The 13,346-nt window shown below is 42.7% G+C and overlaps 1 protein-coding gene across 1 annotated transcript in view; it reads left to right on the top strand.

The window, feature by feature from the left end:
• The window catches only part of DOCK1 (dedicator of cytokinesis 1), a 475,984-nt gene that overhangs the window by 224,185 nt on the left and 238,453 nt on the right, over positions 1–13,346 (top strand). The gene's annotated exons all lie outside the window — the stretch shown is intronic.

Genomic DNA, 13,346 nt, shown 5'->3' with positions numbered 1-13,346 from the left:
TAGGGAAATGGAATGGTTTTATTTGTAAAGAGAACAAAAGTGGTGGTAGGTTTTCTTAAACACCCTACGTAGCCGAGGCGATGGTATGTGAGAAACGGTGAAGAGCGGGCATTTGCTTTTGACTCTCTTCTGCCCGCTCAGGGCCCCTCACGTGCAGGGCTCTGCACACCCAGAGGCTTTCCCCTCCCCCAAGTCCGTTACTGCCCCCTTTCCTTTAGGTGGGTGTGCTGAGAAATAAACACCTGCACCTTATTTACCTGACCTTCATTTTGTGAGTCTGGGTGATGGGGCCCATGGGGGATTTCTCATCATCCAAGTCTAATCTGCTGTGGAGCATATCTCTTCCGGATGAGGTAGAAGGTAAGGGGCTTTGCTTAACCCCTGCTCATGATGCTGGCTGCCTCTGGCCAAGTCAACCCGTCGTCAAGCAGGCAATTGACGCCGGCTGAAAAATGATACCTTTGACCAGAATTAGGTCAAGAAGGGATAAAAATTGCTTTCAGATTTCAGCGTCTGCTCTGCTAACCCACTTTGCTGGTGTCCAGACTATTGGTGACCCTTCCTTGAGCCATCTGCCCTGGGGCACACAAAGCCTGTGGTCAGTGTGGGCGGGGCCTCAGGGAGGCCTGCGGTCTCCCCGCCGCACTTGCCGAGGGGTATCCGACAGAGGTATTAATTGGTTTGCCTTCTATTCCCACCTGGGGATTCACAGACATGGAGGAGGGATGGGGACACGGGCAAAAGGAGAAAAACAAGGAGCCCTCGTTCTTCCACTCTTTTCCTTCCACAAACCCCATTTGACGATAATGACGGTCCTCCTTGGTCCTGTTTCTGCAGAATGCCACGTACCTGGTGAACTGCGCAGTATCTCCTGTTGTCCTCACAAGACAACCATGAAATAGATGCTCCTGTATACTCTTTTCACGGGCTTCCCTGGTGGCGCAGTGGTTGGGAGTCCCCCTTCCGATGCAGGGGACACGGGTTCGTGCCCCGGTCCGGGAAGATCCCACATGCCACGGAGCGGCTGGGCCCGTGAGCCGTGGCCGCTGGGCCTGCGCGTCCGGAGCCTGTGCTCCGCAGCGGGAGAGGCTACAGCAGTGAGAGGCCCGCGTACCACAAAAAACAAAAACAAAAACAAAAACTATATACTCTTTGCACAGAGGAGGAACAAAAAAGTTAAGTAATTTCTCCAAGGTCACACAGCTAGGAAGTGATGGTGCCTAAATTCAAATCCAATACTGCCAGCTGCCACAATGCTACACTGCCCCAGTCAGGTTTATGCTTTTTGTATCAATCTGAGCTTCGCTCAGGGACGGATTGAGTGTTGTCCTGTTCGTACCATGCACTGGTCAGACATCATGGTCCTACTTGAGGAGTGGCCTTAACCAGCGAGATCCATTCCTGGCCACACCAGCTACCCGTGTCCAGAGTGGACTTCACCCCTCCAAGCTCTCGTGGTGTCATCTTGGCTCTGTCATGGAACAGATTCTGACTAGTGATGTTAACTGCTAATGCCAAGCCCTCATAAAGCAGATCACATGTCTAGGCTAACTGAGGCATGGTTTTGCCCAGGCGTTGTTTCTCCTTTATTCCCTAAACGTCATCTGATCACTGTATCAATTATACTTTTAAACAGCAACATGCCATAATCATCTCGAACTTGGATAGCACCTTTTGCTTCTCCAGTGTAATTTCAATGATCTTAGCATACCTGCTAAGATGAATACCTGCTATTAAAAGGATCCATCATAATATACATGTTCCGTATATACCACAGAAGACCATCTCAGTTTCTTCCGAGACCAGGTATCACGACGCTGTGTTACCATGGTCTTCTCGATGTATTTGCTTGGTAAGGTGGACCCTGGGTGATGAGGTACCCAGCTGCCACCCATCGGAAAGCAAGCATCTTGTTCTTAAATGCCAAGTTCCAAGTGGGAAGAGTACAGAATTTTAAAAAGTCTCTAGTTCTGTTTGGTGATCTCAGAGGTTACACACAGATTTTCAGTTCTGTGTTTTTCATAAATATTTCTTTTTTTTCCTCGTATTACCGAATCCTTGGAGAAGTAAATAGGCCATTACTTTAATTCCACTGCGCTGTCACGTTGCAGAGCTCCCTGTTTCCAATTTGCCTAATTTGTGTTTTGGCACATTCTGGAGCAGTGTTACACTCTAGACGTGCACCTGGCCTTAGAAGCTCACTTCTGGGTTCCCATGTGTTAATACTAGTGCACCTTTAACTAAAGTTAAAGCAATAAACGAAAACATATTTTAACACATTTCTTATACAAATTTAACTTCTTATAGGATTCAAAGAAAAGCAAGGCATTTTGTTTTTAAATGTTGCTTAGTGTTCTTTTTTTCTTTTTCCTTGTTTTTTAAATACAAAACCCAGTGTGGTAGGTTAAAATGTATATGGTTAGAATGTGGTGCAGACGGCCAGTTGATCCCGGTTCCCTGGTGGGTTCTCTCCCTGCCCCCAGGCTTCTGAGCTCAGAATAAGGGAGGGGTCTTTATATCCCAGAACATGCATTTCATTCCAGGGACAGAGGCAAATCATACAAAGCTTTTTCTCATTGGTGTTCATTGGTTGGCTATTTCAGGAGATTAAAGGAAGCAACTTGAAAATCAGTTTGTTTTTAAAAAAAATAAAATTGAGGTGTGAATTTGGAAATTCAGTCACCAAAAAGATGAAATAGCATTAGTAGAGAAATCTGTTACTCAGTGTCAGGTTTCAAGGAAATCTTAATTCTTTTTTTTTTTTTTTTTTTTTTTTTTTTTTTTTTTTTTTTTTTTTTTTTTTTTTTTGGCGGTATGCGGGCCTCTCACTGTTGTGGCCTCTCCCGTTGCGAAGCACAGGCTCTGGACGCGCAGGCTCAGCGGCCGTGGCTCACGGGCCCAGCCGCTCCGCGGCATGCGGGATCTTCCCCGACTGGGGCACGACCCCGCGTCCCCTGCATCGGCAGGCGGACTCTCAACCACTGCGCCACCAGGGAAGCCCCTTGATTTATTTTTATTCTGTCCTCAGTATGGACCCCCAACATGTAATGTTTCAGAATTTGTTAAATATTGAAAATGTGCACCGAGGCTTGGCATTTCAGCAATCACTAAGGGTTCTTGAGACTGACAGCTGAATCCCTAAATGGCCTCTCTTGGCCTCAGTTCAACGTGTCCTCATTAATCGTGATTTGTCCCCTCCTGGCCCACCTCCTGCTTCAGATCTCTTTACCCATTTGAATGTGGATCACCTTGCTACATTTGATGAGCATGAGCACATGTAAAATTATCCTTTTATGAGGATGTCTTGGGCTCTGAGCCTTGTGCCCTAAAGTACTAGTAGAAGATGGAATTTATTGATGATTTATTTATTTCGCTGAATCCAGATATGAACATGAAGAAATTTATTTTAATGGTACTTTCTCCCCCTCCTTCCAGCAGGGTAAATACTGTCACATGAAATTGCTCATGATACTTCCGAGTCCCTTAAAATAAGAGTTGTGATTCATTCACACCATGAAAATAGTAAGGAGCCAGCATCTTCACCTGCAGGTTCATCAGCTGTGGGCTCTTTCCTTTTTGGTCCCTGGGTGTTAATGAACATTTTCACTCTGGAGCTTTCTCTGCTCCCTACTCCATCCGGAATTAGGAATGAGGGTTCTGGATGTTAAGCTCTGGGTCTCAGCCCCGGGAATTCCATGTTCGGGCTCTGTGGTTGTGGGTGAATTGCATGAATTCCATCTGATGTTTTAGGCAACCTCTCATAAGCAAATAAGCAGATTAAAGCCACGTCGTAGTTTGGTAACCACTCCCCTCCTGGTCGCGTAAGTGAACCGAGGCAGATGCCTGCAGCACGGAGCATGTGGCTTTCCAGAGAAATGTGTTCCTGTTGTACATTGGGCAAATATAGAGTTCTTTGTTGAATTCTTGCTTTTCCTATGGACAAGCGTACTTTGTTAGTCCTTAAAGGACATTTTTAAAACACGGCTGTAGTGAAATCAGCTTAAGGTGTGATGCATGCATGTGGCAAGTGTTGAAACGTGGCTGAGTTCACCATGAAATTTAAATAAGCTCCAGTAAAGCAGAAATAATGTCTGTATGCCATGTAAAATGCAAAGATCTCCCATAGACTTCTTTCTTCTTTATTTCTTGACAAGCATGCATAATCTCTTCATTTGAATACAGAACAGAATCAATATTTTAAAAGAGTTATTCATCCGTGGGTGCAACCCACTTTAAGCAAACTCCTTATATGAAAGGATGGCCTGGCAACAGGCAAACTGATAACTTTACCAAATGCTCATTTCGACGAAGGCTACCTTCAAATAACCACTGTCTCTCATGCACTTAGAGGGATTCAGGTTGTCAAAAGTTACTTAATACGTGACTATGCAGGACTACATCTTTTGCATCAAGTATCGTCTACTATACAGTCTTGTTTAAACACACATATGAATACACGTATGCACTGGAAACTCCTGAAATTGCCTGCGGTGGGTTTCTGTACACATTGCCCAAGTAAGATAGTCTAGACATGATTTGGGTTGTCAAAGCAGACTGTCAGTGTTCTCGGTTTGCTAAAGTTCCCCTCTACCCTCTCTATGACGTTTACTGAGTGCAAACCAGAGCTAAAAAAATAAAGAGGTAGACTTACCTCCCAAAGGATCAGGCACTGTGCTGGGTGCTCTACATGTTTTCTCTTACTTCATCGCCTCCACAACGTTATGAAGTCGTAACATGTGAAATGCAAATCGAAGGGCTGGTTGTGTAGCATCTTGGAAGATTTTTTTTTTGCCTACACCACTTTTCAGAGTTAAAGTAAATTGGAATTTACTAAGGTGTTCTTCTAAATACTTTACAGGCCTTGTCTAGTTGAGTTTATTCCTGTTTTTACGGTAGCCAGCACTCTCTTCTCGCTAATAAAAATAGATGTATTGGCTTATTAAATGTTTCATTTAAATATATGCTAATTTCTTCTGGGTGAATGACAAGCCTTGGCATCCCAGGTTCTGTTCTCCGTAAAGTGCAGTCAGTTTCGGGTACCATCTTTCCTCCATTAACTGTTATTACATTCTTGACCTTCATGGGGAAATAGAAAACACCACCACCCTCATTCTCTAGTCTTCATTGAGCTGACTCACTTTACGCCCGTTGCTGCTTCTGTGCTGGTCATGGTTCTAGACCTTTCATGACTTAGGACCTTAACCTTCCTAAAAGCTCCATGAACCGAGGTCATGGTTATCAGCACCATGTCAGGTGAAGAAAAGAAGCACAGAGAGGTCTACACATGTGACTGAGTAGGTCTGGAATCTTACATAAAAACCACTACCAAGAAGTTGTGGGTGATTGGGAATCTTCTCCAGAAATATCGGAGAACAGTTCAACTTTCAGTGGAGGCAAAATATAGATGTTAGTATTAATTTTCAGCTTGTTCATGAATGAACCAATAAACTTTTGGGAGACCTGGAAGTGCTGTCCCTTTTTTCCGCAGGAAAACAGAACATCATTCGTTCTTGTACATGTTGAGAACATGGGTGATTATCATAAGGCAATTTTGGGATTGCCTTAATAGGCAACTGACTTTATTACCTAATTGTTAATGGAAGGAAGAATTTACAGCAGTGGGAGGCAGACTTTTTCTTAGAGTTACATAATAAATATGTTTTCGACTTCGGGGGTCATACAGTCTGTGTTGTAAAAACTCATCTGTGCTGGTGAAGCGGAAAAGCAGCCACAGACAATAGGTAAACAAATAAGCATGGCTGAGTTCCAGTAAAACTTTATTTATAAAACCAGGAAGTGGGCCAGATTTGCTGACCCCTGATGCGTAGCATAAGTTGTTCTGAAGAATTTTGATGCCATATATAAGCCCACATTTTAAGGATGAATTAATAAAGCATTTGACTCATCACAAGAAGCAGTGCTTTTTCCTTTTGCTTCTCACATACACTGGATTCCAGGTAATGCTGCCTCATCTGAGGTTTGTGCAGAGCTAGATCAGTGTATCCTATCAAGGATTACTTCTGGTGAGGGATATGGTGATGGAGCAGTTCATATGTTAGTATCTGAGTAACAGATAATAATTCCATGCATCAAGATTCACATTCTTGGAAAAAACAAAAACCAAAAAGACAAAACTGGGAATGGCAACATCTTTGTCATTGTGTACCGGAAGGATTTTGCTTTGCTGGTTATGGGGATGCTCTAGTTATTGGAGCTAAAAGGCAGTAAAAGGGAAAGTGAGTGTATTTGGGGCCATTGAACTTCCACACCCCTGGAGAGAACACTAACTATATAAGTCAAGACGAGACAGTGCTAGACAGCTGTTATTGGATTTTCATCTATGCCTGATTTATTTAGGTGCTTCAAGAAACCAAATGGAATATCTTTGCTGTAGGCTTTTAATACTGGAGCTATTATGGTGACTGATACGAAATATATTTTGTTTTGGTAGTTTCCAAACAGTTGAGATAAATAGTTAAGTTTCTATAACTGGTCTTTGTAACCATATGAAAAATGATTAAGTATTAGCTTCATATGAATTTCTCACTAAAATAAGAATAAATACTCAAATATCCTTACTAATGTTATACTTAATCTTTCAGGTTTGAGTATTATCAGGGAGCAGAGATTTCATGTCCCTGTATCATTTTTTTAAACATGCCAAAGATGTGACCTGGTGATCATTGAATTCAATAAACTTCATTGTGTATTGTCACCCAACTTTAAGATTTGATGGAACACACCATTGTAAAGCAATTATACTCCAATAAAGATGTTAAAAAAAAAATTTGTCAGTATCGTATCATCTGTTAGTACTTTGTGGTAATCTCTAAAGACATTAGATAAACTTGTTTTCTTTTTGCGTTTTACCATGGTTTTATTTATGTATTTATTTATTTTTAACATCTTTATCGGAGGATAGTTGCTTTACAATGGTATGTTAGTTTTGCTGTATAACAAAGTAAGTCAGCTATACGTATACATATATCCCCATATTTCCTCTCTCTTGCATCTTAATTTAATTTTACATAACAACATTTTTTCTGTAGCCTGTCATTAGGACTATGGTGCACCTTTATTAACTAAAATTAGTTTGTTGTGCTGTAATTTAGCAAGTTGCAGTTAACGTAATGTCTCTGGCGATGGCCGTGTGTTTACCTAGCAGTGAGGATCTTAACCTACATACATTGCATTTCTCTCAAGTGTGTTTAACTGAAGGAAGCGTCTCTGAATTTATCTTCTCACTGTATAACTCTTGGAAGTACTGAGATTCCTTGGAAAACCCAGAGGCAGTTCGGTTTTATGCTCTCCTTCAGCTGACAACGAGTGGCAGCTCTGAGAACCAGTTTTCATTCTTTTTTTTTTTTTTCTTTTTTGCGGTACGCAGGCCTCTCACTGTTGTGGCCTCTCCCGTCGCGGAGCACAGGCTCCGGACGCGCAGGCTCAGCGGCCATGGCTCACGGGTCCAGCCGCTCCGCGGCACGTGGGATCTTCCCGGACCGGGGCACGAACCCGCATCCCCTGCATCGGCAGGCGGACTCTCAACCACTGCACCACCAGGGAAGCCCTCCAGTTTTCATTCTTATACTAAGGTTTCACTTGATAAATCAGAATGTTTAACACATAGAAGTTAAGAGAAGGTTGACCCTGCCTTTGGAGTTGAAAAAGAAAAGAATAAGCAAGTGTGGGTTGCGTGTGTTCTAGGGCTTGATTTGGGTTTTTGTAAAAGAGAGCAAAATCTGAGGTCAACCTGTGTGGGAAAATCACATTCAAGATTTTCTGAAGGTTGAAGAAAGGAGTAAGGGTGAGTTGGAACTATAGGGAGAGCAGGGGCTCGGGATGGGGTCAAGCCCGTGGAGTCTTTGGTGACCTGGTGTTTTTCATGACTTGCCTGGACTTGAGGGGAGGGTAGTTCTCATCCTTTCTGTCAGAACCGAGAATCTGATACCTCTTGTCATGCTGGAAGGGGGAGGCTTACAGGGAGTCCTCCGAGCTATTCTTCTTTCTTCCCTTGGTTGGAGCTGCATTTCATTTTAAAATGGTGGATTTGGAAAATGGAAAAGTAGTAAAAGTGCAAGAAGATGATTCACACCAGTAAGTGCTCCGTCCAATAAGTTGTAAAAATAAATACATCCCACATCCGGGGCAATTAAGTGTTACACATAGAATTTATTGAAGGAACTCTGTTCAGAGAGACCTAGGGATCGCGACTCCCATTATACATGGATGTGCCCCCCTCCTGTTAGCAGTGCACCCAAATATGCAGGACCCCAGAGCACATGAATTCAGCTGGGGCCCATTTCCTAAGACTTCTCATTTTAATGTTCGTTCACCCTAGCAGGGCCGCAAGGGTTTCCATGTCCTCTATGCTATTTTCCAAGGACATGGAGGCTTGGCTTAAGGAAATCCTAAGCTTGGCTTCTGTGCAGCTGGTATAAGTCATCATTCCCGCTTTATTAGTCACTTCGACACATTATGATGCTCTGCCAGGATTTTTTTTTTTTTTTCAAATCAGGAAAAAAAAGAGAAGATTTATATCTCAGTTCCTTGGTTCCCTCACAGTGAGAATGAAAATTTTTTATGGAATCTTAAATTTGGTGATTATCATCCCATTACCTACAGAAAGTACCGTAAAGACTCCATTCCGCTCCCTTCGACACGTGCTCTGGGCACCATCAGTGCTCTTAACGTGGCCCCTGTGCTCATCCTGGGAAGAAGGGCCCCTCCTTGTCTCTGCAGAGGACTCCCACAGAAGCCTTGGAGGGCCAAGGAGGTGGTGTGAGGCATTAGAGCCGCCATAAAGGAGCCCAAGCTGGAAAATTTATTCTGAGGGATGCGGGACCCAGTACCATTGGACGCTCATGCAGTCAGAAGGGGACTTTCTGGGATTCATGGGAAGGAACTCTCTCAAGTTGAGCCCAGGAATCCAGAAATGCAAGTCCAGCAGGAGCTACGTCAGGCTGTTTCTCTGTCCCTCCTCCTCTGCTTTCTTGGCCTTTAATTCTCCTGTCCATCCGGCATTGCACCTCTAGATGCGATTGGCATAGACCATGAATATGTGGGTGCCAGGCCTAGCTCTCCACTCTGCCCCTCCCTGCAGGAGCTGGGCTGCTGGTCGACGTTGGGAGCAGGACGACCTCTACTGGTCTCTCTCTTTTTGTTTTCCTTCCCCAAAGATTCCTCAGCACTTGCAATTGAACGCATAATGCAAATTCTCTCCCTCTGCTGCATTGTCTTAGGCATGACTACATTTCTTTAGAAGAGTGAAATAAAAGCTCAGAATATTCTTGGGGCTGGTTTCTAAATGTGACAAAGGCTTAATGACTTAAGGCATTACAACCAGCGGCTCTTGGCATCCTTTTTAGAGCTCCATCTGGGCTGCCCAGCTCTGCACACCCATCGCAGGAAGAGCCGCTGGGGAAGGCCAAGTGCAGGTAGCTGGACAGATGGGGTCTGCCTGTCTCCTTTTTGGGAAGGGCATTTCTCTTAATTTACTCAGTGGGTTAAGCTATCAGACACCTTAAGGGGAGAAAGGCTCCTCCTCGGGTTACCCCCAAAACTCACGTATTGACCTTTGCCAAGCCAGCCTCTGTGTTTCCTGTTTTCTGCCTTTATAGAGGAGTGTGGATTGACCCCATTTGTGAATTTGGGGTCTTGAGATATGATCTGACCAGCATCAGGTGCCCCTTAGAAGCATAGCTGTCTGTGTGCTTTTCATTATTGGCATGTTTGCCTCTGACATGTAACGGCCTTCAGTTCTGATTTTTTTTTTTTTTTTCTTTCCAGATTTTGTGAATTTGGGGTCTTGAGATATGATCTGACCAGCATCAGGTGCCCCTTAGAAGCATAGCTGTCTGTGTGCTTTTCATTATTGGCATGTTTGCCTCTGACATGTAACGGCCTTCAGTACTGATTTTTTTTTTTTTTTCTTTCCAGATTTTTCTTTTTTAGAGCAGTTTTAGGTTCACATTAAAATCGAGGGGCAGATACAGAGGTTTCTCCCTCACCCTCTGCTCTCCCGCATGCACAGCCCCCCTCCGCCGCCCACTATCAACATCTCCCACTGGAGGGGGGCCATTTGTTACGATCAATGAACCTACATTGACACATCATGATCACCCAGAGTCCATAGATGACATTAGTTCAGGCTTGGCTTTGTATGTTCTGTGGGTTTGGACACAGGTGGAATGACACATATCCATCATTATAGGGTCATGCAGAATAATTTTACTGCCCTAAAAATCCTCTGTGCTTTTTATGATTGTGATATTTACCTCTAACATTTAACAGCTTTTCTTATTGAGTTTTTATACACTGATTTTTTGGTTTTTTCCCTAGTCGAAATGATAGGTTAGATGACTGGTCAAATAAGAAAAATTCAGGCACCACCATTTTTATAAAAGCATATTCGGAATAATACATGCAGTTGGTGCAGAAGGAAGATGGCATTCCAGGTGGTCCACCTGTGCTCTGCAGCCACCCCTGGGTGGGGCTGAGTCTTCCCAGGGACGTGCCCCCAGGTGCAGGCTGTTCCTGTGAACACTCACCCTTCCCTGACTCCGGCCCTTCGCCTTGTCCACATGGAGGTGAATTTTGCAAATCATTTCCTGTCCTTGTCAGCAAGTCTGCCGCATGTTCCAAACCACTGCCGAGCGTGCCGTGATTCCAAAGTTTTAAAACAGCACCTTTTGCAATGACTTAAATCTGCAAACCAAATTCAATTTACTTTTGAGAATACAATGTTTTCCTCCTTGAAGGAGTCATCCATTTGGAGAATAAGCATTATTGCAAAATCATTCAAAACTGGTTTTATCGCGACGATTTGTAAAAATCAATTTTATTTCTTCGGTATTTAAAAAAAATACCCATGACCAGTGAGTGTATCATTTTGGTTATGTGCGTTTTTTTATTTTTTTTTCAAGGACTCAGAGGATAATATCCTGAAAGGAAGGGTTATTTAACCCCGGCTCACTGATTTCTGAGTTGTCTACCTGCTGGCCTCCTATTATGTGTCTGCTTTAGATAAGAGTATGAGATTATTTCAAGAATCCTTTTGGTCTTTGCACTCGTAAGAAATGTTTTTTGAAGCAGATGTACACGTGGCTGCTATGTGACAACACTGGCTGCATTTCAAGAAAAGCGAGACTTCATTTTATAAGTTATTTTGTACATAGGTGTGCTTGAAGGGAATATGTAAGCGTGTGATATCATCCATACAGAATTGGAAAATGGGTTTCCAGGAAAAGGTAAAAAGGCTTTAATATTATAAGCCAGGCACTTGCTGGCTGTTGAGGACTGGGTTTCATGCTTCCAGAGTCCTTACTTCATTTTCTTTTTGTGCTTTCAGGTCCCCCCACGTGCGTTAAGCCTTTCCCCGTGGGCTTTCCTGGATGCCCAGTCATTCAGAAGCTCTCGTTCCATTTATGAGTATTTGGAGTATTTGTGTGGACTTTTTTCTCAGGATGACTTTACCAAATCTGTTATGTGCCCTTCTGTGAAGGATGCTCTCTCTGAAGGACCTTGAGAGTCCTTGTTAGTTAGGTGACTTGTTTTGTGAGCACTTTTTTTTTTTTGACCTTTTCATACTTCTAATTTTAAAAATTTTTACTTTTTAAAAAATTATTTCCCTATTTTATACATAGTAGTGTATATATGTCAGTGCAATCTCCCAATTCATTCCACCCTCCCCCTTCCCCCCTTAGTATCCACACGTTTGTTCTCTACATCCATGTCTCTATTTCTGCTTTGCAAATAATTTCATCTCTACCATTTTTCTAGATTCCACACATAAACGATATTATACGATTTTGTCTTTCTCTGTCTGACTTAATATAATAATCTCTAGGTCCATCCACAGCTCTGCAAATGGCACAGTTTTGTTCCTTTTTATGCTGGGTAACATTCCATTGTATATATGTACCACATCTTCTTTATCCATTCTTCTGTCGACGGGCATTTAGGTTGCTTCCATGTCCTGGCTACTGTAAATAGTGCTGCAGTGAACATCGGGATGCATGTATCTTTTTGAATTATGTTTTTTTCTGGGTATCTGCCCAGGAGTGGGACTGCTGGGTCGTATGGTTGTCAGCACTTGTTAATTATTCCCCACTCCCCACCCTATCCCCTCAAAAGGATGGAGAATATGTATCACACTTACTTTGAGGTCGATTGCCTGCATCGCACTTCCATGATGATTTCCTGCTTCTTAAGTTTAAATTTGGAGAAGTATTTTCACGTGGGAAAAATAAAACCCCAAATTCCTTATTTTTTCATTTTTAGCAGTCATATAGGTTTCTTTGTAATGAGCAAAAATACAATGAAGGATGTACAAAGTCAAGCCTAATCTCATCTCTCCCCAGTCCCCCTTCCCACCCTCTCCTGTCACTCACAATGTTGACAGCTTGGCTTGTTTCTTTACACAGCTTTCCTCTTGTTTATAAGTACTTATGCAATTTTTAAATATATGTACATATTTTATTTATACATATAAGCTCAGATTATTTTTGGGAGGGGGAGGGGGGTTTGTGTGTTTTCACAGAGTAGAATTAATATGTTCCTATTACCCTTCATTGCTTTTTTTTTTAAATTTTTAATTGAGACTGTTTATTAAGAGCAGTTTTAGGTTCACATTAACACTGAGGGGAAGGCACAGAGATTTCCAATATACCCCCTGGTCCCACACATGCACAGCACCTCCACTATCAACACCCCCACAGGAATGGTACCTTTGTTACATTTAATGAACCCATATGGCTCTTCATACTCATCCAATGTACCTCATTCACCTTAGGGTTTACTCTTGGTATTTTCCATTCTATGGGTTTGGACAAATGTATAATGACCCATATCCACCATTATAGCATTGTACAGAATCCTTTCACTGCCCTGAAAATCCTGTGGGTCCTTGGGTATTCATCCCTCCCTGAGATTCCGACCCCTGACAACCACTAATCTTTATGCTGGCCCCATACCATTTCCAGAAGGTTGGAATTATACATTATGTGGCTTCTTTCACTTAGTGATATGCATTCAAGGTTCCTCAATGTCTTTTCATGGTGTGATAGCTCATTTTTTTTTTTTTTAACTGCTGAATTACATTCCGTTGCCGAATGTTCCACAGTTTTTTAGCCATTCACCTACTGAAGGGTACCTTGGTTGCTTCAAAATTTTGGCAATTGTGAGTAAAGCTCCTGTTAACATCTGTGCGCAGGTTTTCACGTGGACATCTGTTTTCAACTCCTTTGGTAAATACCAAGGAGCAAAATTGCCCCAAGGATCTTAAGGTAAGAGTATGTTGTTTTGTCAGATTGCTTTTTTTTCATTTGACAGTATAACATGGGCATTCC

The sequence above is a fragment of the Lipotes vexillifer genome, unplaced genomic scaffold (genome assembly GCF_000442215.2).
Source record: "Lipotes vexillifer unplaced genomic scaffold, Lipotes_vexillifer_v1.1 scaffold248, whole genome shotgun sequence".
Classification (NCBI taxonomy): domain Eukaryota; kingdom Metazoa; phylum Chordata; class Mammalia; order Artiodactyla; family Lipotidae; genus Lipotes; species Lipotes vexillifer.
The sequence above is the reverse complement of the archived record's forward strand: the minus strand, read 5'-3'. Positions and strand labels throughout refer to the sequence as shown.